The sequence below is a fragment of the Podarcis liolepis genome (assembly GCF_965112155.1).
Source record: "Podarcis liolepis genome assembly, chromosome: 12".
NCBI classification, from domain to species: domain Eukaryota; kingdom Metazoa; phylum Chordata; class Lepidosauria; order Squamata; family Lacertidae; genus Podarcis; species Podarcis liolepis.
In genome coordinates, this window is record NC_139563.1 from 15,671,597 (window position 1) to 15,685,173 (window position 13,577).

A 13,577-nucleotide genomic window follows, 5' to 3' on the forward strand; every position below is an offset into this window, starting at 1 on the left:
TTCCTGCAGATGCTCTACCACTGAGGTATGGGTACAAGAAGAGTGAGAATGCATATAGTCTGGGGAGGTATGGTTTGCAGCTGCAATCCCTTCCCTTGCAGAGATGGTTTCAGGGTAACACTGTTAGGATTCTTGCTCCGAGCTTACAGTCATGGGATTGTTGTTTATCACATAGCGGTGTATGTTTTCATTCCACAGTGTGGGAAGTGACGGAGACAGGATGTTTTGGTATTACTGTGTTCCGTGATGTAGGGCTATTGTCCTTTGTTCTTTCTCTCTTTGATGTCTGATGAGAAAGAGGAAGGAGCTAAGTCAGAATGCTCCGAGTGTATTATATGTAAATAAATGTCGATTAGCCAAAATGCTGTGCTACTGAGTTTGCTACGTGAACAGCTAATACTCTGCAGGTTCCGTAAGTGTGCTGATGCTTCTTGGTATCAGTCGCTGTGATGTTCGGGCTGGAGAAAGCTTTTGAAGCTCCCAAACGACCGACCAGGAGGGAGAGAACATGCCAGTCGGGCATGTGTCTCTGCCAGGGTCCTACACGCAAGTAGGATGATCCTAACATTAGCACAACTGATTCGGCTGCACAGTAGGGGGTGCCACAACAATGCTGTAGAACGGAGTGCGAGAGGCAGAGGGCACCAAATTTCAGTGTCACACAGGGTGCCACTGCAATTTGAGAGTCCAAAGTGCACCCCTGCTCCTTGCTGAAACCACACTGTGTACGCAATTGTCATCCGAACAGGCCTTAGGACTGTGTTGAATGCAGTTTTAGCCATGCTCTGTGACAGGGCAGTCAGGCCTGGTGCAAAGGAGATTTAATAATTGTACAGAAGAGGAAATAGTGTTGGGCAAAGCACCCCCTGCTAAGATTCCCTATTCCCTGACCTCCTTCGTGCATGGACACCCTTGTCTCTTGCATGTTACTCTCGGCAGCTCTGCACTCATCTTTAAAACCATGGAGAAAATGATTAACTCCTAATGACTTAGCTGCTGCCTAGTCAATTGCACACTGGCATTATGGTTGTGCCTCTAGAACTGGTAACGTCCGTGGGATAACAAAGGAATTTACTGCTGGAAGCTGATCATACGTGCAAGTTTTGAATCAGTTCACCCTTCCTCCTCTCCTGCTTAAAGACCTCTTGCAAAACCCATTCCATTCCATGTAATGCACAGAGCCTTGTGATATTAATCATGCCATTCCACAGATTGGAAATAAGAATTATGCCACTTTTCTTGAGAAAATTAAATTTTTGACATTTGAAATAATATATTTACCAAGGTAGTTGGAGAAAGGCTGTCACCGAAGCTATTTTCTGTCTGTTAAAAAGCACGCTTTAGTGTAAAAAATTGGTTTTGTCTCCAGCGCCACAAAAGCGTGGCCAACATTGATTCTATTTAACATTTTATCAACTGAACTGGAGAAGAGATATTACCTCTTTGAGTACCAGCCAAAGGTCATGTAGCTAATGCTGACCTCTGTCAAACGTTACACATTGTACAGGAAGGATTGACAATTATTGTTCTACTGTATTTTGCCAGACACCAGGGGTCATAGCAATGGAATTGTTATGTTGTAGCACAGCAATAACTCAAAGCTTGTTTGCCTGTACTGTGTGCAGAGTTGCTAAGGTCAAATAATGTAGTTGATGTGCTAGGCTAGGACTGAAAATGGCATGGATTTGGGGAACGGATTGGTTTGGTTGACTTTTAATTTCTTTTTTTAAAAAAAATTTATTGAGGGAGGAGCTCATGATACATAGAACAAATTGTGAGGCTGTGTTGCCAAACGATGTTCTCAAGTACTTTTAATAGCAGGCTCCCCCAAGACGCACACATCATGCAGGGACTGTTTGAAATTTCTTCTGTATTATGACTGCCCCTGCCGTGTCCATAATAAGTACTGCTGGCTTTTGGCGTCTCATTTTTCCAACCTTAATTTCAGTTCACCCCATTTCAGCATCAATTTGTGATTCTTTTTTCTTTTAAAAAAGTCCATACAATTTTTTCTCCTCCTCCTCCTCTTCTTCTTCCCACCCAGTCTTCCACAGGAGATTTTGGTGGAGGGAGGATTGCAGAAATTTTAAAATGCAGAATTAAAACAGTTAAAATATTAAATCCACAAGAGTCTTGAACACACATATCTCAGGTGTCAAAAGCCAGGGAAAATATGTGGTGTTGTTTTTGCTTCTTCTGCTGCTGCTGCCATACCCCACCCATCTTCCTGGGTTTCCCCAGCCACTCTGGTGGCTTCCAGCAAAATATAAAAACTATGAAACTTCAAACACCAAAAACCTCCCGATGCAGCACAATTTTGCCCATTAGGGGCAAATTAGGGTAATTCCCCCTAATATGACGAAGCTTGGCACATTATTTCCACTACTATATATACATTTTTTGCACATTTCTGAATTGGAGAACCGTATCACAAAATTCAGAGAAGTGCGAATTTTGAATGAGAGCTCTGTTGCAGTTTGCTCATTGGGTCAGGAAGTGCAAATTGGAATGAAATTCTTCCCCCTTCCTACTGGAGGGCCTCTGTCAGTCAGGATACACAATACTGAGCTAGATAGGCCTGTGGTCTGACTCAGTGTAAAACAACTCCCTACACTCCTACCTTCTTATATAAGGATGTCTACCTCAGCCTTTGTAGCTGGATGAATCACAAAGCATGCCTTAAGCAGGCTTGGCAAAAGTCCCACAGCCATCGCTCTCTGACAATGAGCCTCATTCCCATCAAATGGAAATGGGTGGATTTGGTCAACATGCCCTAAATGTTCCCTACTACAAGGGGGCAGTTTGTAAGGGAAGGATTGCATAGTGATTCCAGGGGTCAAAGTCGGTCAAACGCAAGCAGGAGGTACTGTGCCCCAGTCGGAATCAGACCCCAGGCATTCCTGTACACAGGGGTTTGAATTCCTTTATGACAGGTGGGAGACTGGATTTGGCTGGTGGGACAATTATGCTCACAATTATGTCAGGTGATGCAGTGCTCTGAAGCCCCAACAATCCTTTGGTTGCTGAGTTCAAAGTACAGGGCTCTTTGGAAGCCCCTTGCAGAGAGCACCATACTTTGATGCTTTGATGTCCCAATGATCAGCTGATTGTCCTGCTGGACTGCGCCCCACCCTCCAACTACAAAGCTCAAACAAGAAGATAAAGTCCCTGCCAGAGAAGAATGGCAGATCACGTCGATGGACTATGCCGAAATGGCTAAAATGACCGGAAGAGTCAGAAATCAGGAAGACCCAAATTTTAATAAGGAATGGGGAATTTTTAAAAAAAATTATCTTAAAGGCCATTGGAAACAGTTGAAATCGTTAGCAGGACTGGAATATCACTTGTAGTTTCATGGTGAATTTTGCATACAATAGAGAGATAAAAGATTTGGATTCTTATAAAAGAGGCAGGAGGAAATGATTAACAATAGGACCCACAAAGGGTAGGAGGGAAGTCCAAGAGATCCTTTGGAACCTTGTTTTTATGTTGTATGTTGGATAAAGGTAAAGGGACCGCTGACCGTTAGGTCCAGTCGCGGACGACTCTGGGGTTGCAGCGCTCATCTCGCTTTATTGGCCGAGGGAGCTGACGTACAGCTTCCAGGTCATGTGGCCAGCATGACTAAGCTGCTTCTGGCGAACCAGAGCAGCGCACGGAAACGCCGTTTACCTTCCCGCCGGAGTGGTACCTATTTATCTACTTGCACTTTGATGTGCTTTCAAACTGCTAGGTTGGCAGGAGCAGGGACCGAGCAACGGGAGCTCACGCCGTCGCGGGGATTCGAAGAGCTGACCTTCTGATCATCAAGTCCTAGGCTCTGTGGTTTAACCCACAGTGCCACCTGTGTCCCTTTGTATGTTGGATATGCGACTGTAAAATTTTAATCTGAAAACCCCAAAATTGATCAAACCAGATCCCTTAGTGAAACATAGAGCTCTGCCTTCTGCAAAGCCCAGATCATTGATCCATCTAGCTCAGTACTGCCTACATGGGTTGGCAGAAGCTCTTCAGTCTTCAGCCCCACCTGGAGATGACAAAGTGGGATCTACATCTATCTACCCCTGCCTGTGGTTTGCTGCTGAGCTGCAGCCTCTCCCCTGTTAGGTGAGTTAAGGATCAGGCCGTGAAGCCGTGGGAAGAACTCCTGGAGCTTTGAGGTGCTACTAGTTGCATGATCCCGTAAAGGACCTCGTCGAGATATGATATAAAAGGAAGTGGGGGAGGAAGGCATAAAAATAGATAATAAAAGACATCTGGTAAGAACAATAGCCTCCAAACTAGCTGATAGACGAGAGCAGAATCACTTATCACAATGAGGCCCTCTGCTATTTTTAAAGCAACTTAATTACTACTTTGGGAGGGGGAAGTATAACACAGAAAAATACAAATCTTTTGTAATGCAATGTGTTCTCTCATGTGCCCATGTCTAAAATAATGGGCCGCTGTGCGATAAACGCGTTTTAATTAATGCTAATTTTTGTTCTGCGTCGGTAGTGAGATCATAAAGAAGGCGAGAGCTTTTTTTAAAAAAAGTATTTTAAAATACATACCATGATTGTTTATCAATAAACTCCACAGAATACAAGATGAGATGCAGTGGTGTTAAGTCATAAACATTGACCAGCAAATTAAAGTTATAAAATATGTACAAACTGCACCACCACTCACGATTATTGAACCATGCATGTCCTTGCCAGCTAAGCTGTCAGTAAATATTTTATCAGACACACACATTTAAGCTTGTGCAATTAAAGTTTAAAAAAATACTTAATCAACACACTGTTACATCTGGCTGCAAAACAAAACTAACAGCAATTATTGTTTTAAGATACGCTGTGTGGTATATGACATTACCCCAAGTGGAACTGGCATCAGAAAAAAAATATCAGATGGCTCCACGGTTTGTCACTCAGGTGAGAACGAAAATATCAGCTTTGGTAATTAAAACTGTAATGAATACTGTAGCATTTGTTCCTTAAACTGAATTTCAAACAGAGAGTCTCTTTCTTTTCAGCTACAAAACAATGCTATAGAATACAGATACAACACAGAATGTTTCTGGCTAGTTTATGCTTTGAAGTGAGAAGACTAAGCGCCATGTTCAGGAATATAATGTGGTGCAGTGCTTCCTGGACTATACCACTTCAGTCCGTAGGTGGAGGGGGTGCCAAATATTTGAATGCCTCCCCACATAACTACTTCAATACTTATGGGGAATTTGCATGAAAGGCAGATTCCCCCCCCCCTTATAATATAACCTTCCTGACAGACCAGTTTCAACGTGTAAAGAGATTTCTACATGGAAGAATGTTCAAACATCTGATCCTTAACCTATAACCGGAGTGGTAAAGACCAGGAAGGGCTGTTCCATGTTAGACCAGATCACAGAAACAAACAACCCCAGGGTGGCTGTTTCAAAAGTATCTAGAGTCGTCTTTAGATAGATATTCTATAATACAGCTAAGTAAAGGTAAAGTGCCCCTGGACGGTTAAGTCCAGTCAAAGGCAACTATGGAGTTGTGGCACTCATCTCACTTTCAGGCCAAGGGAGCTAGCGTTTGTCCGCAGACAGCTTTCCAGGTCATGTGGCCAGCATGACTAAACTGCTTCTGGTGCAATGGAACACCATGACAGAAACCAGAGCGCACGGAAACACCGTTTACCTTCCTGCCACAGCAGTACCTATTTATCTACTTGCACTGGTGTGCTTTCAAAGTGCTAGGTTGGCAGGAGCTGGGACAGAGCAATGGGAGCTCACTGTATCATACACATTTGAACCGCCAACCTTCCAATTGACAAGATCAAGAGGCTCAGTGGTTTAGACCACAGCGCGACCCATGTAAATGCATGAGAGGCAGCACCAGAAGCAAGTTTACTACCTCCAATGCCCCACCATTCCAGTTGCCCTCCATGTATTAGAGGGTGAACGTCTGAAGAAGGGTACCTCCTATTGTCCAGAGGAGGCACCCTGAACAATTTAGAACCCTGGAAAATCAGGGTTCTAAAATATACATCATATAGAGCCTACATGAGTAGAGTAGGTTCCTGGCTGTAGACCGCCATCCTCTAGAGGGCAGAGGGCGACAGGAATGGTGACAGGGCAGAGCTAGCACAATTGTCCACACTGCCCCCTCTGGGCGGTTGCATAACTTCAGCTCAAAATGCCTGAAATTCATTTGCCTGAAATAGAGATATTCATGGAGAAGGCTATCTGTGGTCAGTAACCAGGATGCCTTTGTGCTCCCTCAAGTGTAGGAGACAGTCTGCCTCTGAATGCCAGCTGCTGGGAACCACAAACGTGGAGAGTGCAGATGAGCCAATGTTCTGCTCGAGGACTTCCCATGGTATCTGGCCATTGTGAGAACAGGATGCTGGCTTGACCTAGAAGGCTACTTCTCATGCAGTTATGAAGAGGGTTTATTCACAAGGAAAAACATTTCTCTGCAGTTTCTTGCTGTGAAGAAGAGGCAACTTTTAGCAAACCACCACATATCTATTTCTGACAGTCCCTTTGATGAGAATAGCTAGATTTTGACCAAACTGCGGGAGGCAGTGGAAGACAGGAGGGCCTGGCTTGCTCTGGTCCATGGGGTCACGAAGAGTCGGACACGACTAAACAACAACAATATTAGTTTAACACAAGAATGTTGCAAGACCTTTATTTCTTGACTTGGGAAGGGGTTAACACAATGGCTTTAGGTTGTGCATTTTTGCCTCTGTTAGGTTTTTATGCCCTTTTCATTGGATTTTAATGGGATAGTTTTGTAAATTTATTTTTAATTCATTTGAGCTGTTGTGTTACAGTGGGCTACACATTCAAATGAATGAACTGCCCCACTTACAGCCCAGCAACCCTGATCTAATACTGAAGAGCATCCTAGAACCCATAACAACAACAACAAAATCATTCAAAGGCCTTCCTTGAAAATGAATGAATACAGACAATGTATGAAGCAAGTGGTAGTGAGATCTATTGATTGATATTCTACCAGCAGAGAGGTTAACTTTGTCAAATCATCCACTGTGATTTATTCATACGTTTCACTAATCTCCTGAATACTCAGCCTGACTCTTGCTCTCGAAGTCTGGACTCTGACTTGGTCATATTTCACTCTCTTTCCCATTCAGCTGATTATGGATTTGCAAGTGCTATGGTGGCATAAAAATTCAAGGCCATTCACACAATTGTTTGCCAGATGATAGATCCAAACACAGAGAACAAGACTAACATTCTCAAGCATGTAACCTGTATTGTAATTACAGATGAGGAGTCACAGTTGTATGGGTCCATTATGTGGAATATCCATCCCAAAGTCTTTGCAGAACTGTCTTGAACAGGGTAGCTCAAACAGCATAGGTGATCATGGGGATTCCTTTATGTGGAATTGATTCATCTTCAAAAACGTAGGCAGAGCTGGAGCTTGGCGGTTGACTTGTCAGGACAATCTGTCAGTTTCGGTTTCTCCCCTTCTCTCATTTTTCCAATCTGAAAGTCAGCTCAACCTTTCCCCATTGTTTTGCAATTTATATAAAAAATAGCACTTTAGTGCAAATTTCTCCTAATATACACCTATTCTTATGCAATTTTGCCTAATATACACATTTTTGCAAAGCAATTTCCCCTAACAATTTTTGTGTGCTATTTTCACTAGTAAATGCATTTTTATGCACACTTTACCCTAGTATATGCATTTTTGCTCACATTACTTGGGTGGAGAAGTGCATTGCAAAATTCGGAGAAGTGCAAATTTCAGAGGGTGGCTGTACTTCCGTTCATGTGTCGTTTCAAGAAGTTCAGATTAGGTAAGTATGCCTTCAGATGCAAACTAAATCATACTTTCCCCTCATCCCTAGCCAGGCACATATTTTGGGCTGGAAGGGCCCCCAGCAGCAGAATGAGAAGAAGTGTCCTCAAATGCAGTAGGATCGACTTACTACATTTTGAAGTAAGCAAAGTACCACATGCCGCCACCTGAAGATGGGGGAGGGGACACAGCAGTGACACCATGAAGTTCAAAGTCTAAAATTACCTAGCTGTACCACCACAGCTTAGTCCTACCTGGATGCTGTGCCCTTGGACCCAGAAACGCTGCAGCCTTAAGCCTGAGGCTTGGAGAGTTTAGGCTTTGAAATGGAGGGGCAGCATAGGATAAGGATTAAGCAAATGCACTGGTGGAACCAATCACTGCTTTAAATCTCGCCTAAGCCATGAGCTCATTTTGGTTTTTCTGTTATGGATGGATGCATCTGTCAATTTCTGTTTCTCTCAGTTTCTCATTCTTCCAGCCTTAATTTCGCTTTGCCATTTTTCTGCACCAGTCTGTGATTCATTTTGTTTAAAGTCCGCAAGAGAATTTATAAGCATTTTAGTGCCAATTTCTCCTAATATACAAATGTTTGCAAGCAATTTACCTTAATGTAATGCACTTTGGGGGGTATATTGTTGTCTGTAATATATCCATTTAATGTACATTTTTTAAAAAAATACATATTTCCACACACTTTTTTGGGTTGCATAACTACATCACAATATTCAGAGAAGTACAAGTTCTGAAGGATAGCTGAGTTTTGATTTGTGTATTGTTTTGGGAAGTACAGTTTAGGTTGGTTCACATTAATAGGTGAAGTGAACTGAATTTCTCCCTCATCTCTAACCTGTCATCTCAGCCCATCATATAGTAATGATAATATGCTGGTATATGTAAATGGAGTTTATAAAGATTGCTGAATAAATATGTATAAAGCACTTTGAAGATTTAGGAAAAGCAGCATCTATTGATGCAATAGTATTACAATACTCTGGGTATGCTCAGTTGGTAGGAGTGTGGGACAAATTTGATTGAGTTTGCATTTAAAGGAGAAACTTCCTCATTCAGAGTTTCTGAAACGTGTGAACTGAAACACATATTACTTCAGTATTCACACATCTTCAAATCTTGCAAAGGAATGCTTACAAAAAAGATAAAGCATACATACAAATGTATATATTAGTGAGAATAACAAACAACAATGCACCATATTCTGCAAATCTGCTTTGCAAAAATTAGGAGGAATCCACACTTCAAGGCAGATATTTCCATGAGCACTTTAAAAAAACCAAACCACAAACTGATCTCGGAATGTAGAGAGCTGAATTTAAGATTGGAAAGATGAGAAACCAAAATACACAAATTGATCCATCCGTGTCAGTTGCACTCTTTTTATGAGAACGTAAGTCCTGGTAAGCTGTGACTTTAAAAAAGCCTAATCTCTGCTGCCCATGTACAGCTACTTGCCAGGAAAGCCAGTGGTCCATTGGGTGATCCCATCTTCTCTGCACTAAATTCCCTGTTACCCGACAGCCTAGGCATGGTAACTGGTGTGTCTACTGACTGACCAATGGCGCTTGCAGGCAAAATATGCTGGATGTGTTCGTGATGCTAGAGCAATACTAGAGGTGATGGCTGAGACACAGTGACCAGGAAAGCAGGTCTCTTGAGTTCTTAATAATTGCACAGAAAGGAGGTTTTCAGAGGATGGTAAGAGGTGCCTGACTAAATTTGTTCCATTGTAAAGTAAGTAAGAGTACGAGAACATTTGCCTTTGGTTTTGTTTTCTTTTGTTCTTGCAGGTTCTGCTAGGATTGGGTCTCTAAAATGGGATCTCATCTCTGAAAACCTCAACCCCTGTTCAGATAAGCTCTCCTTCAAGGAACTGCAAATAGGAAACGCACAAATATTTCTAAAATGAGTACCAGGGACACCACTTCCATGCATGCCTTTTGTCAATTGCATTTAAAAAGACATCTCAAGTTAATACGTCTTCACTTTCTTTATGGTGCATTTTGTTTTATGCTAAGCAGAAGCCAAAAAAGCCCCATTAATGAAGATGGTTTAATGCCTATGCATTATTATAATGGACTCCTTTGTTCTACACTTTCTCTCTGTGTCATAGACTAAGTCATTAATCAATGGGTGCTGAAAAATAATTGTCTAGTTCTTTACAATCATCCATTGTTGAAACATTTGGAATTTTAAGATAAAGATGTAATGTCTGCTCTGGAAAAAAAAAGTAGTTTAAGATTACCCTTCATGGAAGTGTGGGCATATTGTTAGGAATGCAAAGCAGATGACCTGGTTTTAATGTGTTTTAGAGCACTGTTGTTCAATTGCCTATTCAAATTGCACCGGAAAAGTAGACTTCATTAATGTCATGAAATAATGATTTTGTGTGTTATTTTATTATACTGGCACATTAATTAAATGGAAAAGCATCACAGAATTACACAGGGTTTAAAAATAGAAGGATAAGACCTTTTCTTGGGGGTTTTAAATTTGCAGTAATAATAATAATAATGCTGATGATAATCACTTTTAGCCCATTTCCAGTTGGCTCCTATGCTGCGTTAAGCAGGTCTAGGTCAGCTGAAATCAGTGGGCTTAGGTGTGTCTGATTCTGCATAGGATTGCAGCCTTTAAAAATCATCATCTGCCTTTGGGCATCTGACTGTGATGCAAGCTATAAACACGAAGGACGTCTTTCTGAGCGATTAGGCGGCAGCTGGAAACACATGGCTACACAGAACCATTTCAGTGTCCAGGCAGGGATGTTTCCCTGCCTGACAACCTTCGCACTGAAAGAGGAGATTTTACTGAAGACCTCTCTTAATGGAGAAAGAGAGGCAGAATTGACTGAGAATCCGCCTGTGGAGGGATACTATAAATTCTGCACAATTCCTATAAAGGTAAAAAAGGTAAAGGACCCCTGGACGATTCAGTCCAGTCGAGACACCTAGCATAGATTGTGCATGGACAGCCCTCTTTTTAAAAAGCAGTGGCGGCAAATGCCCTTAGGCAGGGAACGGGATTAAATTTAGATCCTCTCCTCCCAACAGCTGATGGATGCAATTGCTGCTGTTCGAACACGGCCCTCTGAACTGAGTAGGGCTTAATTCTTAGTAGGAATTTATACAATTGCAATGTAGGGCTGCTATCCTATCCATGCTTTCCTGTGAGCAAGATTTTCTGTGAGGAAGTGACCACGTTCTTGTATGTACTGAGATTTATTTCAATTTAAACGTGCATGACATGAGATGCTTCTTGCATTTTTCCGTAAGGGGGGAAGCTCTTGTCAACCACACCTGGTGATCTCAAAAGGCTGCGCGGTATTCATTATTGTAGTATGAGAAGCCCCAAGGGCATGCGAGCCAAAGTGTTGAATCTATTCCACTACCTGCCTTTTATTTTTTATTTTGTAATTCAATCTTTATTGGATTTTCATTTTAAGGATTGCTTTGTACAATGGTACCTCCGGTTGTGAACAGGATCCGTTCTGGAGGTCCGGCCGCATCCTGAGGAATTCACGAACGGAAGACTGCTTCTGCACATGTGCATGGCATGGTTTAGTGCTTCTGCACATGCGTGTGGTGCATAGAACGCTTCTGTGCATGTGTGCATGGCGAAACCCAGAAAAGTACTTCCGGGTTTGCCGTGTTCACATCCCAAAGCAGAGGTACAACTGTATTATCATTTTTAAAATTCATATCCTGCCTTTCTCCCAGAACTGGCTCACAAAAACATACATGAATAAACACGGAAAGCTAAAAACATAGAGAAGACAATAGTTAAAAAGTAATTAAACTATAATGGAATTAAAATGATATGAAAACAAAATGCAGATAGTGAAAACAGTGCAGCATTATTAAAAGTCCTTTCCTTAAAAGCAGTCAGTTCCCCAAAGCTTGTGGGAATTAATTAGCCAATGAAAGGACAGCGAGGAGGGAGCCAGTCTAGCCTTTCCAGGAAGGGTGTTCCAAAGTCTGGGAGCAGCCACCAAAAAGGCCATGCATTGCTTTTATGATGCTTCATTGCACTTCTAATATTGACTATGACTTGATATCTTCTTATGTGAGTTGGTAGCATGTGAATGTTTTTATGAATAAAGGAAAGTAAATAAATAATAAACAATTGATATAGTTTGCATAAATATTTACAAAATACAAGTTAAAAACCACCGTAAAATCACCCATAAAATTCCATAAGCCACAGAGCGAACAACAGGGCAGGAAAGCAGTAAATCAGAAGGCTAAAAAAAAAGCAACTCCTTGAGGAAATGGCCAGCAAAATAGAAAAAAAAAGCTTGGGAGTGGACTGTATTTCCCTCAGGATGGGGTTCCAAAGTTGGGAAAATGTTCTGTTTCATGTCATCCCCCTCCTAGCAACTTGTAGGAGTGGAAACATGAAAGCTTGTGCCATCATAAATTTCTTCAAAACTCCTTCTGAAACTCTGTTCTAGTGCAACAGTCATCCAGCAATGTTAGTATAATAGTCATAAATAAAAGGGGGAGGAAAGAAAACCCTGCTGTCTTCATCCTCTTTCCTTTTCAAATGTCCTGACCTCTTTAAGAAAAGGTTATTGTGTGTGTCACACATCATGGAGGAAAGGATAATTATGGTCCAGTTCTTAGCCATCTCCTATTGTCGACTTAATTTGAATTTTAAGATAAAGACATGCAACGTCTTGGAAAACATACACTGTGGCTTAACATTACCCTTTATGAAAATGTGGTCCTATTGTTGGAAATGCAAAGCAGATGACCTGGTGTTAATGTATTTTGCAGCATTGTTCAGTTTGCCTGTACAAACTGAATTAGAGGGGGGAAAGTAGATTGCATTAATACTGTAATGTAGCAATGTGAATTTTAGTCCATCGAACTTGCATATGAAGGAAAAAGAAAGCAGTAAACTCTTATACAATCTTTAGACAAATAAACTGTGGTTGGTATTTAGCTAAGTTGGAGTCTAACAACCTTTGGAGGGCACCATGTTGGTTGGTTGATGCTTTTGAATTATGGTGTTGGAGGAGACTCTTGAGAGTCCCATGGATTGCAAGAAGATCTGAAGGAAATCAGCCCTGAGTGCTCACTGGAAGGACAGATCCTGAAGCTGAGGCTCCAATACTTTGGCCACCTCATGAGAAGAGAAGACTCCCTGGAAAAGACCCTGATGTTGGGAAAGATGGAGGGCACAAGGAGAAGGGGACGGCAGAGGACAAGATGGTTGGACAGTGTTCTCGAAGCTACCAGCATGAGTTTGACCAAACTGCAGGAGTCAGTAGAAGACAAGAGTGCCTGGCGTGCTCTGGTCCATGGGGTCACAAAGAGTCGGACACGACTAAATGACTAAACAACAACAACAACATGTTGGTTGTTGTGACTGGCACCATTTTTGGAGTGCCTCAAAAAGACACCCTTCCCAGCCCTAATTCCTAAGATCCTGAGAACTGCAGAAATCATGAACTGAACCCAAGACCTCCTGAATGCAATACACGGGGTCTGTTCCTGAGCTATGGTCCAACTACTGTTGTCCAGGCAAGTCACAACCAACAACTTTGGTTACCTCTGTGTGTGCTGTATTTTCACTTTTCTTCCACTGGAATAACTCAGAGTAAATGAGTTGTTAAAACATGTAGGCAGCAATCTTATACTCACTCACCTGAGAGTAAGCCCTATTGAACTTCCGAATGAATGCGTAGAGAGTTGAGCTGGCAAGACAACAAACTGAAGGGAAGACTTTGAGACAGAATTGAGCCATAAA